This window comes from Globicephala melas, chromosome 15 (genome assembly GCF_963455315.2).
Source record: "Globicephala melas chromosome 15, mGloMel1.2, whole genome shotgun sequence".
NCBI classification, from domain to species: domain Eukaryota; kingdom Metazoa; phylum Chordata; class Mammalia; order Artiodactyla; family Delphinidae; genus Globicephala; species Globicephala melas.
The window spans coordinates 10,876,232-10,888,171 of record NC_083328.1 but is presented as its reverse complement, the minus strand read 5'-3'; the positions used below and the strand labels follow the sequence as shown (position 1 = coordinate 10,888,171).

The following is an 11,940-nucleotide window of genomic DNA, read 5'->3' as shown; positions in this document are numbered from 1 at the left end:
GCAGCCTTAGGCAAGAGCAAAGTGGGGGAATCCCACTATGCCACATGTTCCAGGGACCCAGAAATGAGTAGTAATATGCTTCATCACCCCCCTTCTCATTTCTCTTCAACTCACTGACTGATGCCTGAAATCTTTTTTATTAAAATTCAGCATTTGGAGACTTCTGCTCCTACTGTCAAAATACAAATGTACCATTCAGACTGAGTTTCCTCAGTTGAGAACCTAGGTCTCAAAGTATTCTAATAGATAGTAAAAATCTAAAAGTGAATAAAACTTCATCTTAATAGAGTTTCTTCCATTACGCAAGTATCATGCTCATTATAGAAACTTTAGAAAATAAAATTTTAACATAGTATTTTTTGGTGTTCCCATTTCTCTTAATTTTAAATTTTATACAGTTTTTATTTTTGCCTTCTTTGAAGCTATTTGACAGAATCACCCAGGATATAAATTTTATGAATATTTTAACTTTTTATGGACATATATACACTACCAAATGTAATATAGATAGCTAGTGGGAAGCAACCACATAGCACAGGGAGATCAGCTCGGTGCTTTGTGACCACCTAGAGGGGTGGGATAGGGAGGGTGGGAGGGAGACACAAGAAGGAGGAGATGTGGGGATATGTGTATATGTATAGCTGATTCGCTTTGTTATAAAGCAGAAACTGACACACCATTGAAGAAGCAATTATACTCCAATAAAGATGTTAAAAAATTTTTTTAAATAAATAAAAAGACTAAGAACCTCTTAATAAATAAATAAATAGCCTATGGTTATGTTATAAACAATTTATCCATATTATCACAGCCTCTTCATAACATAATTTTTAATTAAAAGTTTTATTGAGATAATTACAGATTCACATACAGTTGTAAGAAAAATACAGAGTGCTCTTCACCCAGTTTCCCCCAGTGGTAACACCTTGCAAAAATATAGTATTGACACAAAAATATATATTGACACTGACACAATTCACTGATCTTATTCAGATTTCTCCAGTGTTACTTATAACTCATCTGTGTCTGTGTGTGTATGTGTGTGCATTTAACTTAATACAATTTTATCAGACATGCAGATTCCTATATCCATCACAATCAAGATACTGAACAGGTCCATCACTACAAGGATTTCCCATGTTGCCCTTTGATAGCCATACCAACCTCCCTCCTTTTCCCACCCCAGTCCCTAACTCTTGGCATTCACTAATCCGCTTTCCACTTCTAAAAGTGTCTTTTCAAAAATATTCTATAAATGGAATCATGCAGTATATAACATTTTGTGGTTGACTTTTTTTCTCTCAGCATAATTCCTGGAGATTCATCTAATTTTTTGCATGTATCAATAATGTATTCCTATGGAAAACAGTGTGGAGGTACAGAGATTCCTCAAGAAATTAAAAATAGAATTACCATATGATCTAGCAATTCCACTGCTGGGTATATATCTAAAGGAAATGAAATCAGTGTCTTGAAGAGATAACTATATCTGCACACACATGTTAATTGCAGCATTAGTCACAACAGCCAAGATATGGAAACAACCGAAGTGCCCATCAACGGATGAATTGATAAAGCGGCTGTGATACACACACACACACACACACACACACACACACACACACACACACACACACACACACAATGGAATACTATTTAGCCACAAGAGAAAAGGGAATCCTGAAATTTGCAACATTATGCTGAGTGAAATAAGCCAGACAGAGAAAGACAAATACTGCATGGCATCACTTATATGTGGAATAATTTTTTAGAAAGTCAAACTCATAGAAATAGAGAGTAGAAAAGTGATTTCCAGGGGCTGGTGGGGGCGGGGCGAGAAATAGGAAGAGATTGGTAAAAAGGTACAAACTTTCAGCTGTAGGATGAATAAGAGAAAAACAATCATTTGTTCCTTTTTATTGCTGAGTAGTACCTCATGCTATGTATGTACCACAGTTGGTTTAAACATTCACCTGTTGAAGAATATCTGTGCTATTTCCAGTTTGGGGCTCTTACTAATATAGCTGCTGTATACGGGATTTTGTTTTTTTTGGTGGACATAAGTTTTCATTTCTCTGAGATAAATGACGAGAGCACAGTGGCAGGATCGTGTAACACTTGCATGTTTAAGTTTATTAGAAGCTGCCGAACTATCTTCCAGCGTGGCCGTACCATTCTACACTCTCACCAACAATGACGGATTCAGTTTCTCCATAGTCTCACTAGCATTGAGCGTTGTCACTCTTTTTTATTTTGGTCATTCTGATAGATGTGTAGTGATATCTCATTGTGGTTTAATTGGGGGGATCTTTTTCACTACAAGTTCAATTTTTTAACCGTTAGAGGGCTATTGAGATTATCTGCTTCGTCTTGGTTGAGTTTTGGTAGTATACAGCTTTTGAGGAATTGGTCGATTTCTTCTAAGTTGTTTAATTTATGAGCTTAAATGAAAGCTTTGTAGTATTTCCTTATAACTTGTTAATGGCCCCAGAATCTTTAGCGATATACCAGAATACGTAGTGATCTTAGTAGTATATCACATTCTTCATATTGGCGATTGGTGCCTTCTCTTTTAATTTTTGTCAGTCTTGCTAGAAATTTTTCTAGCTTCCTAATATTTCATTGTGTGGCTTTGAAAGAGTTGTATAGTCCAAGTGTTCAACAATAGGGAAATGGTTCTTCCTAAAAGAAAACTCTCTATGCATAAACGTTATTTCCATAATTTGTATTCTAAATCATAGGGTGTATTCTCAGAGTGGAAACAGTGTTTCCAAGAGTACTTTTTTTTTTTGCGGTACGCGGGCCTCTCACTGTTGTGGCCTCTCCCGTTGCGGAGCAACAGACTCCGGATGCGCAGGCTCAGCGGCCATGGCTCACGGGCCTAGCCGCTCCGCGGCATGTGGGATCTTCCCGGACCAGGGCACGAACCTGCGTCCCCTGCATCGGCAGGCGGACTCTCAACCACTGCGCCAGCAGGGAAGCCCGCAAGAGTACATTTTTAAAGGTTCCCAAGTAGTACATCTTGACAGTGTTCTGATTATCAAAAGTTGTGTCACAAACCACCCTACACTTGGTGGCATAAAGCAGCAATCACATATTGTCTCACATGTACTGTGTCTACTTGAGTGGCTCTCACTCAGAGTCTCTCACATGGTTGCAGTCAGACCATGGCTGGGGCTGGAGTCACATTGAAGGCTTCCTCATTCACGTGCCTGGTAGGTGACGCTGGCTGTGAACAGGGGCTCAGCCATCCTATTGACCCGAACAGCTACATGAGGTTTTTCCATGTGGCCTGAGGTCAGACCTGTAGCTGGATTCCAAGAGCAAGTGTCCCAAGAGAGAGCCCAGACTGATGCTGTCTTGCCTCTTATGACCTAGCCCTGGATGTCACACATCATCACTTCTGCCAAATTCTATTTGTGAGAAGTCAGTCACTAAGACCGGCTCATATTCAAGAGGAAGGGAATTGGACTTGATGGATGGAGTGTCAACAGATTTGAAAACATATTTTAAAGTCACCACATAGAGGAAGGAAAAGAGTGGGAAGTGGCTGGCCAGAGAGGGGAGAAACATGGCAGATGGAGCTATTATAAGTACTCAGTGGCCAGCTCTGTATGCAAGAGAAGAAAAGGTAAGACAAACCTCACCTATTGCAGGGTAGGATTTGGTAGGTGAGCTATGGGAGTAGCCCTCTGCAATTTGCATAATGACATCCGGGAATCATAAAATCCCTTGACATGAAAAAGTGGCTTCTTTCAACCAACGGGGTGAATTCTGCATTTCTTATTAGATTAGAAAGACTAAATTTCTCTAGAAATTTCTGGACTAGGTGGAGAAATACTATGGCTGTGGTGTATTTTTGCATACACCCATGCTTTAATAAGCTCCTCTCCACGTAAAACCTTATTATATTTCTTAGAGGAATCAATGACAAGTTATTGAATGTAGCACCCGGAACAGAACATTTCCAGTGGTATTTGGCATTATAAGAGTACAATAGGGACATTGTGAGATCCTGACTAAGGTGGCCTAAATGTTCAGTTCGAATATTTCATCCCTGTAATGACTCAGGAAGCGGGAGGGAGGCGTGAGCTTGTGCTAGCAGTTTTCCTCATATATAAAAACGGCATGTCTCATGTCCTGATTAGATGATGAATGTAGCTTTTTGATGGACGATGCACTTATTTTTTTGTTCCAAAGCCTCCTACCTTTTAGGAGAATTCTATGTAATAGGTTTAATAATTAAACTAGGCTTGGATGTAGACAGAAACAGCGTAGTCTACCGACCACTGAACTTCAAATTTAGACTCCCTGTTTTGTCCTCTGTCTCCATTTATGCTACATGAAATTTCAGTTGGGTTCTTCAGCTTTTCAGCTCAGTCTAGGGTAATAAAACATCCCTCAGTCATTTTCAGGCAAAAAAAAAAAAGATATAATAATAAAGAGTGTCATTTTCTAGGGATTTTTAAAAATCTAGTCTATAGTCATATCCAAACACTAAACTATCATTCCCTTATTTTGTTTTTCCTTCCCCCAGATCAGCCCTTCCCTGGGCAGTTGGGCAGAGGAGCAGTGTATCTTTACCTTCTCCCTTCGTTTTCACTCCATCACTTTCTGGATGTAATTTGGGTCTCTGCAGGGCTGGAAAGAAATTAGGGAGGAGAGGCAAGGGGCAGGAAACTTCTTTCTTGACTGATACCATTGTGACTGTCATTGGATCTTCTGGGTGTAGCAATTCTCTTTTTCTTGGGGACTTTTGAGTGTTCTTTGGAGACACTTCCCCCATCACCAGGAATCCCTCTAGTCTGCATTTCCCTTAAGTGGACAATTTCTCCTTCCTCTGGTTACTCACAGCTTTGCCCTTCACTCCGAGCCTGAAGTCCACACTCTGTTGGGGTCACCTTGTCCCGGTTGGGAAGGGTCCCGTTAGCAACTCTACGTCCGGCACACAGAGACCGCCCTAGCTTTTGCCCTTCCTACTCTGGCCTTTCCAGTATAGTCCTGTCTTGGCCGTGGGGCCAGGCAGTGAGACTTCAAGACCCACTCCACAGCCCCTCAGGCACAACTGGATCAGGCACCTAGCTCCTAACGACCCCGACTCCAGGGTCGCATGGAATACCCTCACGTGATGCTCTCCCAGCCCTTCTGATCTGAGGCCCCCCCATGGGGAGAGGAGGCAGAACACACTAATGACTCTACAAAGCAATCGTCCTTAACCAAATTCTCTATGGGTAGCCTGTGTCGTGGGACCACTGCTGGCTGAAGCAGGCTCGCCATCTCTTAGCACGTCCTGTGCCTGGTGTGAGACCATGCATCTTAATTAAGGATGTTCATGTACTCGGCAACTCTCATGCTGTTCTTGGCCTCTGTCATCTCTGCAAAAAGTCTGAGCAACACAGTAACATCTATTTAAACACAATTTTTCTTTGACATCTCACTTCACTGGAGATACTGTCTAGGAAGCAAGAAAAAGAAGACCCTAAGAGAAAGAGACTTGGCGGGCTCCTGAAATGAGGGATGGTAAGGAAACCCTACTGTTTGCTTCAAGCCTCAGACAAACCATTTCATGTGATCCTCTTTTTGTTTGTTTCAAATTATATTTATTCTATTATTAATAGGGTTAAACTTCTTTTTGAATGTCATTACCCATTTTTTATTTCCTTATAAATTGCCCATTAATGAGCCAAGCCCATTTTCTTATTGGTTAATAAGAGCTTTGTATCTTTTTAAAATTAATTAATTAATTAATGGCTGAGTTGGGTCTTTGTTGCTGCGCATGGGCTTTCTCTAGTTGCTGTGAGCGGGGGCTACTCTTCGTTGTGGTGCACGGGCTCTAGGCGTGCTGGCTTCAGTAGTTGTGGCTCGCAGGCTCTAGAGCGCAGGCTCAGTAGTCGTGGCACACCGACTTAGTTGCTCCGTGGCATGTGGGATCTTCCTGGACCAGGGCTCAAACCTGTGTCCCCTGCATTGGCAGGTGGATTCTTAACCACTGCGCCACCAGGGAAGCCCTAGCTCTTCGTATCTTAAGGACCTTATCCAACCTTTCATTAGAGGCATTTTTATTTATTTCAATTTTTTTCCAAGTTAGGAGCTTGGATTTTATTTAATGGGTAATGAGAAGCCATTGGTGGATTTTTATGTATGGGGATGACATGATCTTATATTTTGATTAAAAAATGTTTCAAATATCAACTATCTTGAGGCAGAATTCACACACAATTAAATGTACTTATTTTAAGTCTACAGTTTGATGTCTTGACAAATTTATACATCTACGTAATCACCACCCCAATAAAAATGTCTAACATTCCTATCGCTCCAGAAAGTTCCCTCTTGCCCCTTTACAGTCTATCCTCCCATCCACACCCCAATCCCAGCCCTCAGCAAGAGCTTCTGTAAACCTTTCAGCCAGTTTCCCCTAATGTTAACATCTTATGTAACCAATTATACCTCAGTAAAGCTGGGGGGGAAAAAACTATATGAAATTAACAAAACAAAACAAGTGCAATCTTGAATTGGATCCTGGGACAGAAAAAGGACATCAGTGTGAAAATAGTGAAATCTGATTAGAGTTTGTATAATAACTTCATGTGATAATCTTAAACATCTAAGGACAGTGTAGGCTCTTTGTTGAGTGTATCTGCCTCCTGGGATCCAGCATGTTTGTTAGGTGCCCAGGTATCAGTCACTTGAGGTTAGGACCAGGGTGAGGCTCTCTCCCACCCACGGAAGAGCTGAACCACGACAGCAGTCCCTTTTGTGACAAATGTAAACTAACTGCTTTGCAAGGGTGTTTCACGGACTCTGTCCTCATGCCAGATGGACTCCAACTGGGGATAAAGTTGCACTGATTGTCCCATGGGGATAACTAGAATTTCAAAAAAAAACTCCTGGAAACTCTCCACTAGGATATATATTTTTTAATGCCTTTAATGAGGAGACTTTCAGAGACGCAGCCTGGAAACTGGTCAAGGCATAATCCTCTGGTTGACGACAGGCAAAGGAGGCACTTAACCAGGTTGTAAAGAGGGAGAATCTGCTGGAAGACTGGCTGGGGCACAGCACCCTGGCTGAACTCTGCTCTGGGAGGCCCTGCCAGCAACTTCGTCAGGGTACGAGAGACCCAGAGACGGGCCAGAAGTTGCTAGGAGAAGCACAGTGGTAAACAGAGCTTTGGCCCCTCCCTGCCCCTTCCTGACATCTTTTCTGCAGATGCAGCTTCAAATGGAGTGATTGATCCTAGATTTTTTTTTTTTTTCCCCTCTCTCTGGCAGAGCCAGCCAACTAGTTTAGACATTTCTATTAGATTAGGAGCCAGGAAATGAGAAAAACTCTGCCTCATAAAGGAATTGTTCTCAGGTCACATGCCTGCCTGGTAGAAACGCAGAGAAATAAACAGGAATGTTTTGTTTGGGGGGGAAACCAAATGAATGATCACCTTTGTGACGTGGCTGTTCTTCCTACCACCTCACACTCCCTCTGGCCCTCCCCACCCTCCCCATTCTTCCCCAGCCGTCCTGCGGAGTCTTCAAACGCGGCAACCTTAGAATCATTGTCACAGGATCACCGAAGCACAGAATCTCAGCATCTCAGAACGTTAAATGCTTGATGTAGTAGAACAGCATGTACTCTGAGTTGGGCAGGACGAAGGTACAAATCCTAGTTTGCTGCTCACCAGCTGTGCGGCCGCAGGAAAATCAGCCAGCCTCTTGCAGCCCGGGTGTACTTACCTGTAAAATAGGGACGGAGGCCACGATGATCAAGTCGGATAACGCCTCCGTAGCATCCACCACAGCGCACACGATAGGAAGTCAACCACCTCGAATCCCTTGAGATTAGATGTTCAGCACCTTGAAATCCTAGAATATTAGCAATTTAAAAAAAATAGGCACTTTCTAACTCAATTTCCTATGGCATTTATTAATTTCCTCTAAACAATCTGTAGGCTGCCGTGTTCCTTTAAAAAAACAGCATTCAAATCTGGAGTGGTCTGACCCGTGCAGAATAAAGAGGGTCTAATACGACAGAAACACCAGAATGATAACCTTGGTGAGCTAGCCAAAACCCTCAAGTCGGAGCTGAGGTCCCTATTTGTTGATATTCATGCAACTGTTTCGGGAGCTTAAGTGGAGAAGTTTACCTTTATTCCGACTATATTCCATCTCATCAGATGTGACCAGCCAGTGCGGACATGCTATCATGCCTCTCTTTCCCACCCGCTCCCCATCCAGGGGTGGAGAAGAGATTCTAGATGAATTACCTTCCAAGGCATTGATTAGCCACATTCGCTGATGATCATTAAAAATTCTTTCACGTGGCTGTGACTTTCTCTCTCTGGCACTCTCCTTTGCCAAAGCTCTTCTATCTATGCTCCAGAAACTGGAAGCCTAGCAAGTAAGGCTTACCTCTCTTCTCCCCATTCCATGTAAGAGGGTTCAGTTGAGAGCAAGCCCGGCTGGTCCTCCATGCCCTGTTTTTCTCCTACGTGGCATCCAGGGGAGGGAAAGGGGAGAAAAGGCACCAGCAAACTTCATGACCGTCCTCTGATTGATTCTCCATTGGGACTGGCTGGTGTAGGGAGAGGGACTCTGATCTAAAGACATATGTGTCTAAGAATTTAGGATAAATGCTTTTTCCTGTGGTCCAACAGAGCTTAGCAGAGCTCTGTTTGCGGCGGGGGTGGGGGTGGGGGGTCCAGGCTCCATGCCGGGCTAATGTTAGTCACTTTGCTTTGCCCTAGAGAGGACATCTCCTCCAGAAACTCATCATGATGAGTGCCTAGGGTGTTTTTCAGAATTAGAGCATTCTTAGGCTTCATACTACCCCACGAACACTGGCACAACCTCTTGATGTTTCAAGTCATTGCTCATGGTCAAAGTCTTTACCAACGGTTGAACAAGGTAGGGTGAGTTTAGGCCCTGTAGAGTATAGCTAAAGAATCATACCTTGTGCCTTATAATCATGGAACTTCCAGAAACTGGCATTCATTTCCATCCTGTATCCGGGCGGTCATCCACATCTACTTGGATATATGCCTAATTACAGGAAGATCACTATTTGGTAGACATCCACTTAACATCTCACTAATCCTTAAAGTCAACTTTAAATTAAAAAGTATCTGTATTCTTATAATGAAGAGTATTAGTCAATGCCTGAGCTCAAAGCAGTAAATTCATATTCAAACCACTCCCTCTGCTGTATTTGCACGTGATAGATTATTGCACTTGATAGATGCTCAATAAATATATGCTTAATAAATTTAATAGTGTTGTTTACTGCCCTGAAGGCACAGTGGGTCATTTTCATGTAAGTGGCCACTCATGTCGGGAGATTTGAAAGATGTATTATGTCAGTACAAGAAAATTTTCTTTCATTCAATTTTCTCAGCACTTAAATAAATAAATACTATCCTGCCAGGCAGTGTGGAAGATGCTGGGAAAAATATAACTAAGAAATGTCCTTTGACCTTGAGGATTCTAAATTCTCAAGTAAGGAGAAAGGATACTTATTTTTTCAATATGACAGAGTTATACAGAGCAATGTACCAAGTGTCATGGGAGTGGAAAGCAGAGAAAAAAATCTAACACACAGACATAGAACCAACCGAGCACACTTAGGTTCTCCTGTGATGGGGGTTGAGGATGTTGATACCAACCCAGCATAATCAGGTATGATCATTCTGCCATCACTCTGTTCCTGTCTCAATCACTGGTGTAAGCAATGGCTAAAACCCTGAAGTAGTCTGATCCCCAGCTCCTCAGTTTCCCAAAGGTGTGAGTAGTTCAAGAGCAAAGGGAAACCTGAAAGTCGTCATATGCAAGTCATTAGCAAACACCAAACATCTCTGGTGTTCCAAGCCTGGTAGTGGGAGGACAAAGAGATGTGACCAACAAAACCCTTGCCTCAGAGAGCACAGAGTCTGGTCCCAGACACTGACAAGGAAATAAACATACCATGCACAGAGCAACAAAACCCCAAACACAGACAAACATAGTGTCTTACAATATATTTCTTCTTACATGTAAATTTACTTATGTGAAAAGTCTATGGTGGACAGTCTGATTTAGAAGGAGGAAGAAAAGTAGAAAAGGAATCTGCTGAGGGAAATTCATTTTTGCTTTTGACATTTTCTTCTTACTTAAGATTCCTGTGTGTGGTCTTGATGCCTGGAGCTGCAGCAGCCATCTTGTGAACATGAGGAAAAGCCAAGTGACTCCAGAGATACCAGCCCAGCACCCTCACATCACTGAGCCAATGAACACACCCTGGAAGCACCTTCCCAAAATTTGTGTTATATGAAAAATGTAATGATTTTCTTGCTCAGGCTGCTGTTAGTCTGATTTTATGTTACATGTAGTCAAAAGCATTCCTAAATGATGCAAAGTCTTACAAAAGAAAAAACTTGAAATTTTACATAGATAGATAGATAGATAGCTATATATATACATATACACATATGTGTGTATATATATAATTAATTACCTTTCATTTAAAGATTACATGATAGAAAAACATTAAGCATGTAAACACATGCATGTAAGTAAAGAACAGGCACGGCCCCTTTCCTCATTCATATGTACTGAGGATGGAAGGTATCATTACACTTGTAACTGGAAAATCTCAGCTTGCTCAGTTATTAGCTTGGTAGACTAGATTCATTCAGTCAGTTATCTCCAGGGGAAGGACAGTATTTCCAAGGGAGTGAAAGTATATGAAGAAATATAACTGGACATGAGATTGTCCTGAAATATCTGGGATAGATGGCAAATCGTACCTAGAATGTGTGTATTTTGCGTTACATGTGATTGTCTCTGTCTACTCACATACAAAGATGTTGGAGTTCCCATGTCAATGGCTGCTCATGGATGGTTCAAACACCTCCTGCCCACCCACTTCACCATGCAAGCAGCAGTCCCAGCACTAGGCTCCTGGCCAATAACAGACCTTCTTTAAAGAGCACTGGGGACGCTTAAAGAGGAGTTCTGTAGACATTTGAGTGCCTGTTTAAGGCCATCTCTTTAAATACCCCAAAGATGTATAAAGAGAGTGTAGGATCTAAAAATGTTTTTTGCCTCAAGAAAAGTACTAATAGACTTCCTATCACTTAGACTCTCTAGGATATCTTATTCCCTGAAAAAATTTTTTAAAAGAGTATCTTATATTCATAGCATTGCCCTCTGTGTGCCTTTGTTTCACCATGACTTGAAAGTATTATTTTTCTCCCAAGAGCTAGTTTTTCCTAGTGTTTTTAAATAGTAGAGTCTTTTTATTTACTGGAGTGCAGAAAAGGGATTTCATTTTTTTTCTCAAATAGAAAATGTCTTTCCACGAATCAAGCACATTCTTGCTACCTAAAAACAGTTTCAGGCACAACCCCTATGCAAAGCATTTACAAGTTCATAACTCTTGTTGCAGGTATAATCCACCCTGGCAGGGAAAGTCCAGGGTAATCCTTTGGAAGAAGTAGCTGCTGACTTGGAAAATGCTGCAATTCTGCAGGGTCGGGCAGATCAAGGCATTAGGCCACGTGCCACCGAGTGGCAGAAGTGGAAATTCTCAGTAAGTGATGTTGTGATGTGCTGGAAAACAGGTTAGCAGGAAAGAACACATGGGAAAACAGTGGGATGCAGGAGGATATCAGAAGACAGGCTTCAGGTTGCAGAAGCGGGGGCGATGTTGAGAGGAAAAGATGAGAGACTGCCCGGGCTGGATCCCAGCCCCAAAGCGCATCCAAGGCACCAACTCCTTGATGTGAGATTTTCCTGGGCACCTGCTAGGGGCAGAGTCAGAGGGTGCAGCCCAGGACCAGACCAGAGAGATGGTGAGCTAGGTCGGAAGTAAGAGATAAACAGGCAACACAAAGGATGGAGCAGGAATGTGAGTACTTCATTATAAAGCCCAAGTCTGAGAATAATTGGTAAGACAGGGATGGGTAGACAG

General features: G+C 42.1%; 1 long non-coding RNA gene across 2 annotated transcripts in view; it reads right to left on the bottom strand.

The window, feature by feature from the left end:
* Positions 1-7,523: 7,523 nt before the first annotated feature.
* Positions 7,524-11,940, bottom strand: part of LOC115861286 (uncharacterized) — a 591,507-nt gene continuing 587,090 nt past the window's right edge. For both annotated transcript variants that reach the window (XR_009559028.1, XR_009559029.1), the window contains one exon: positions 7,524-7,859. This is a non-coding gene — a long non-coding RNA (uncharacterized lncRNA). The remainder of the gene's footprint in view (positions 7,860-11,940) is intronic.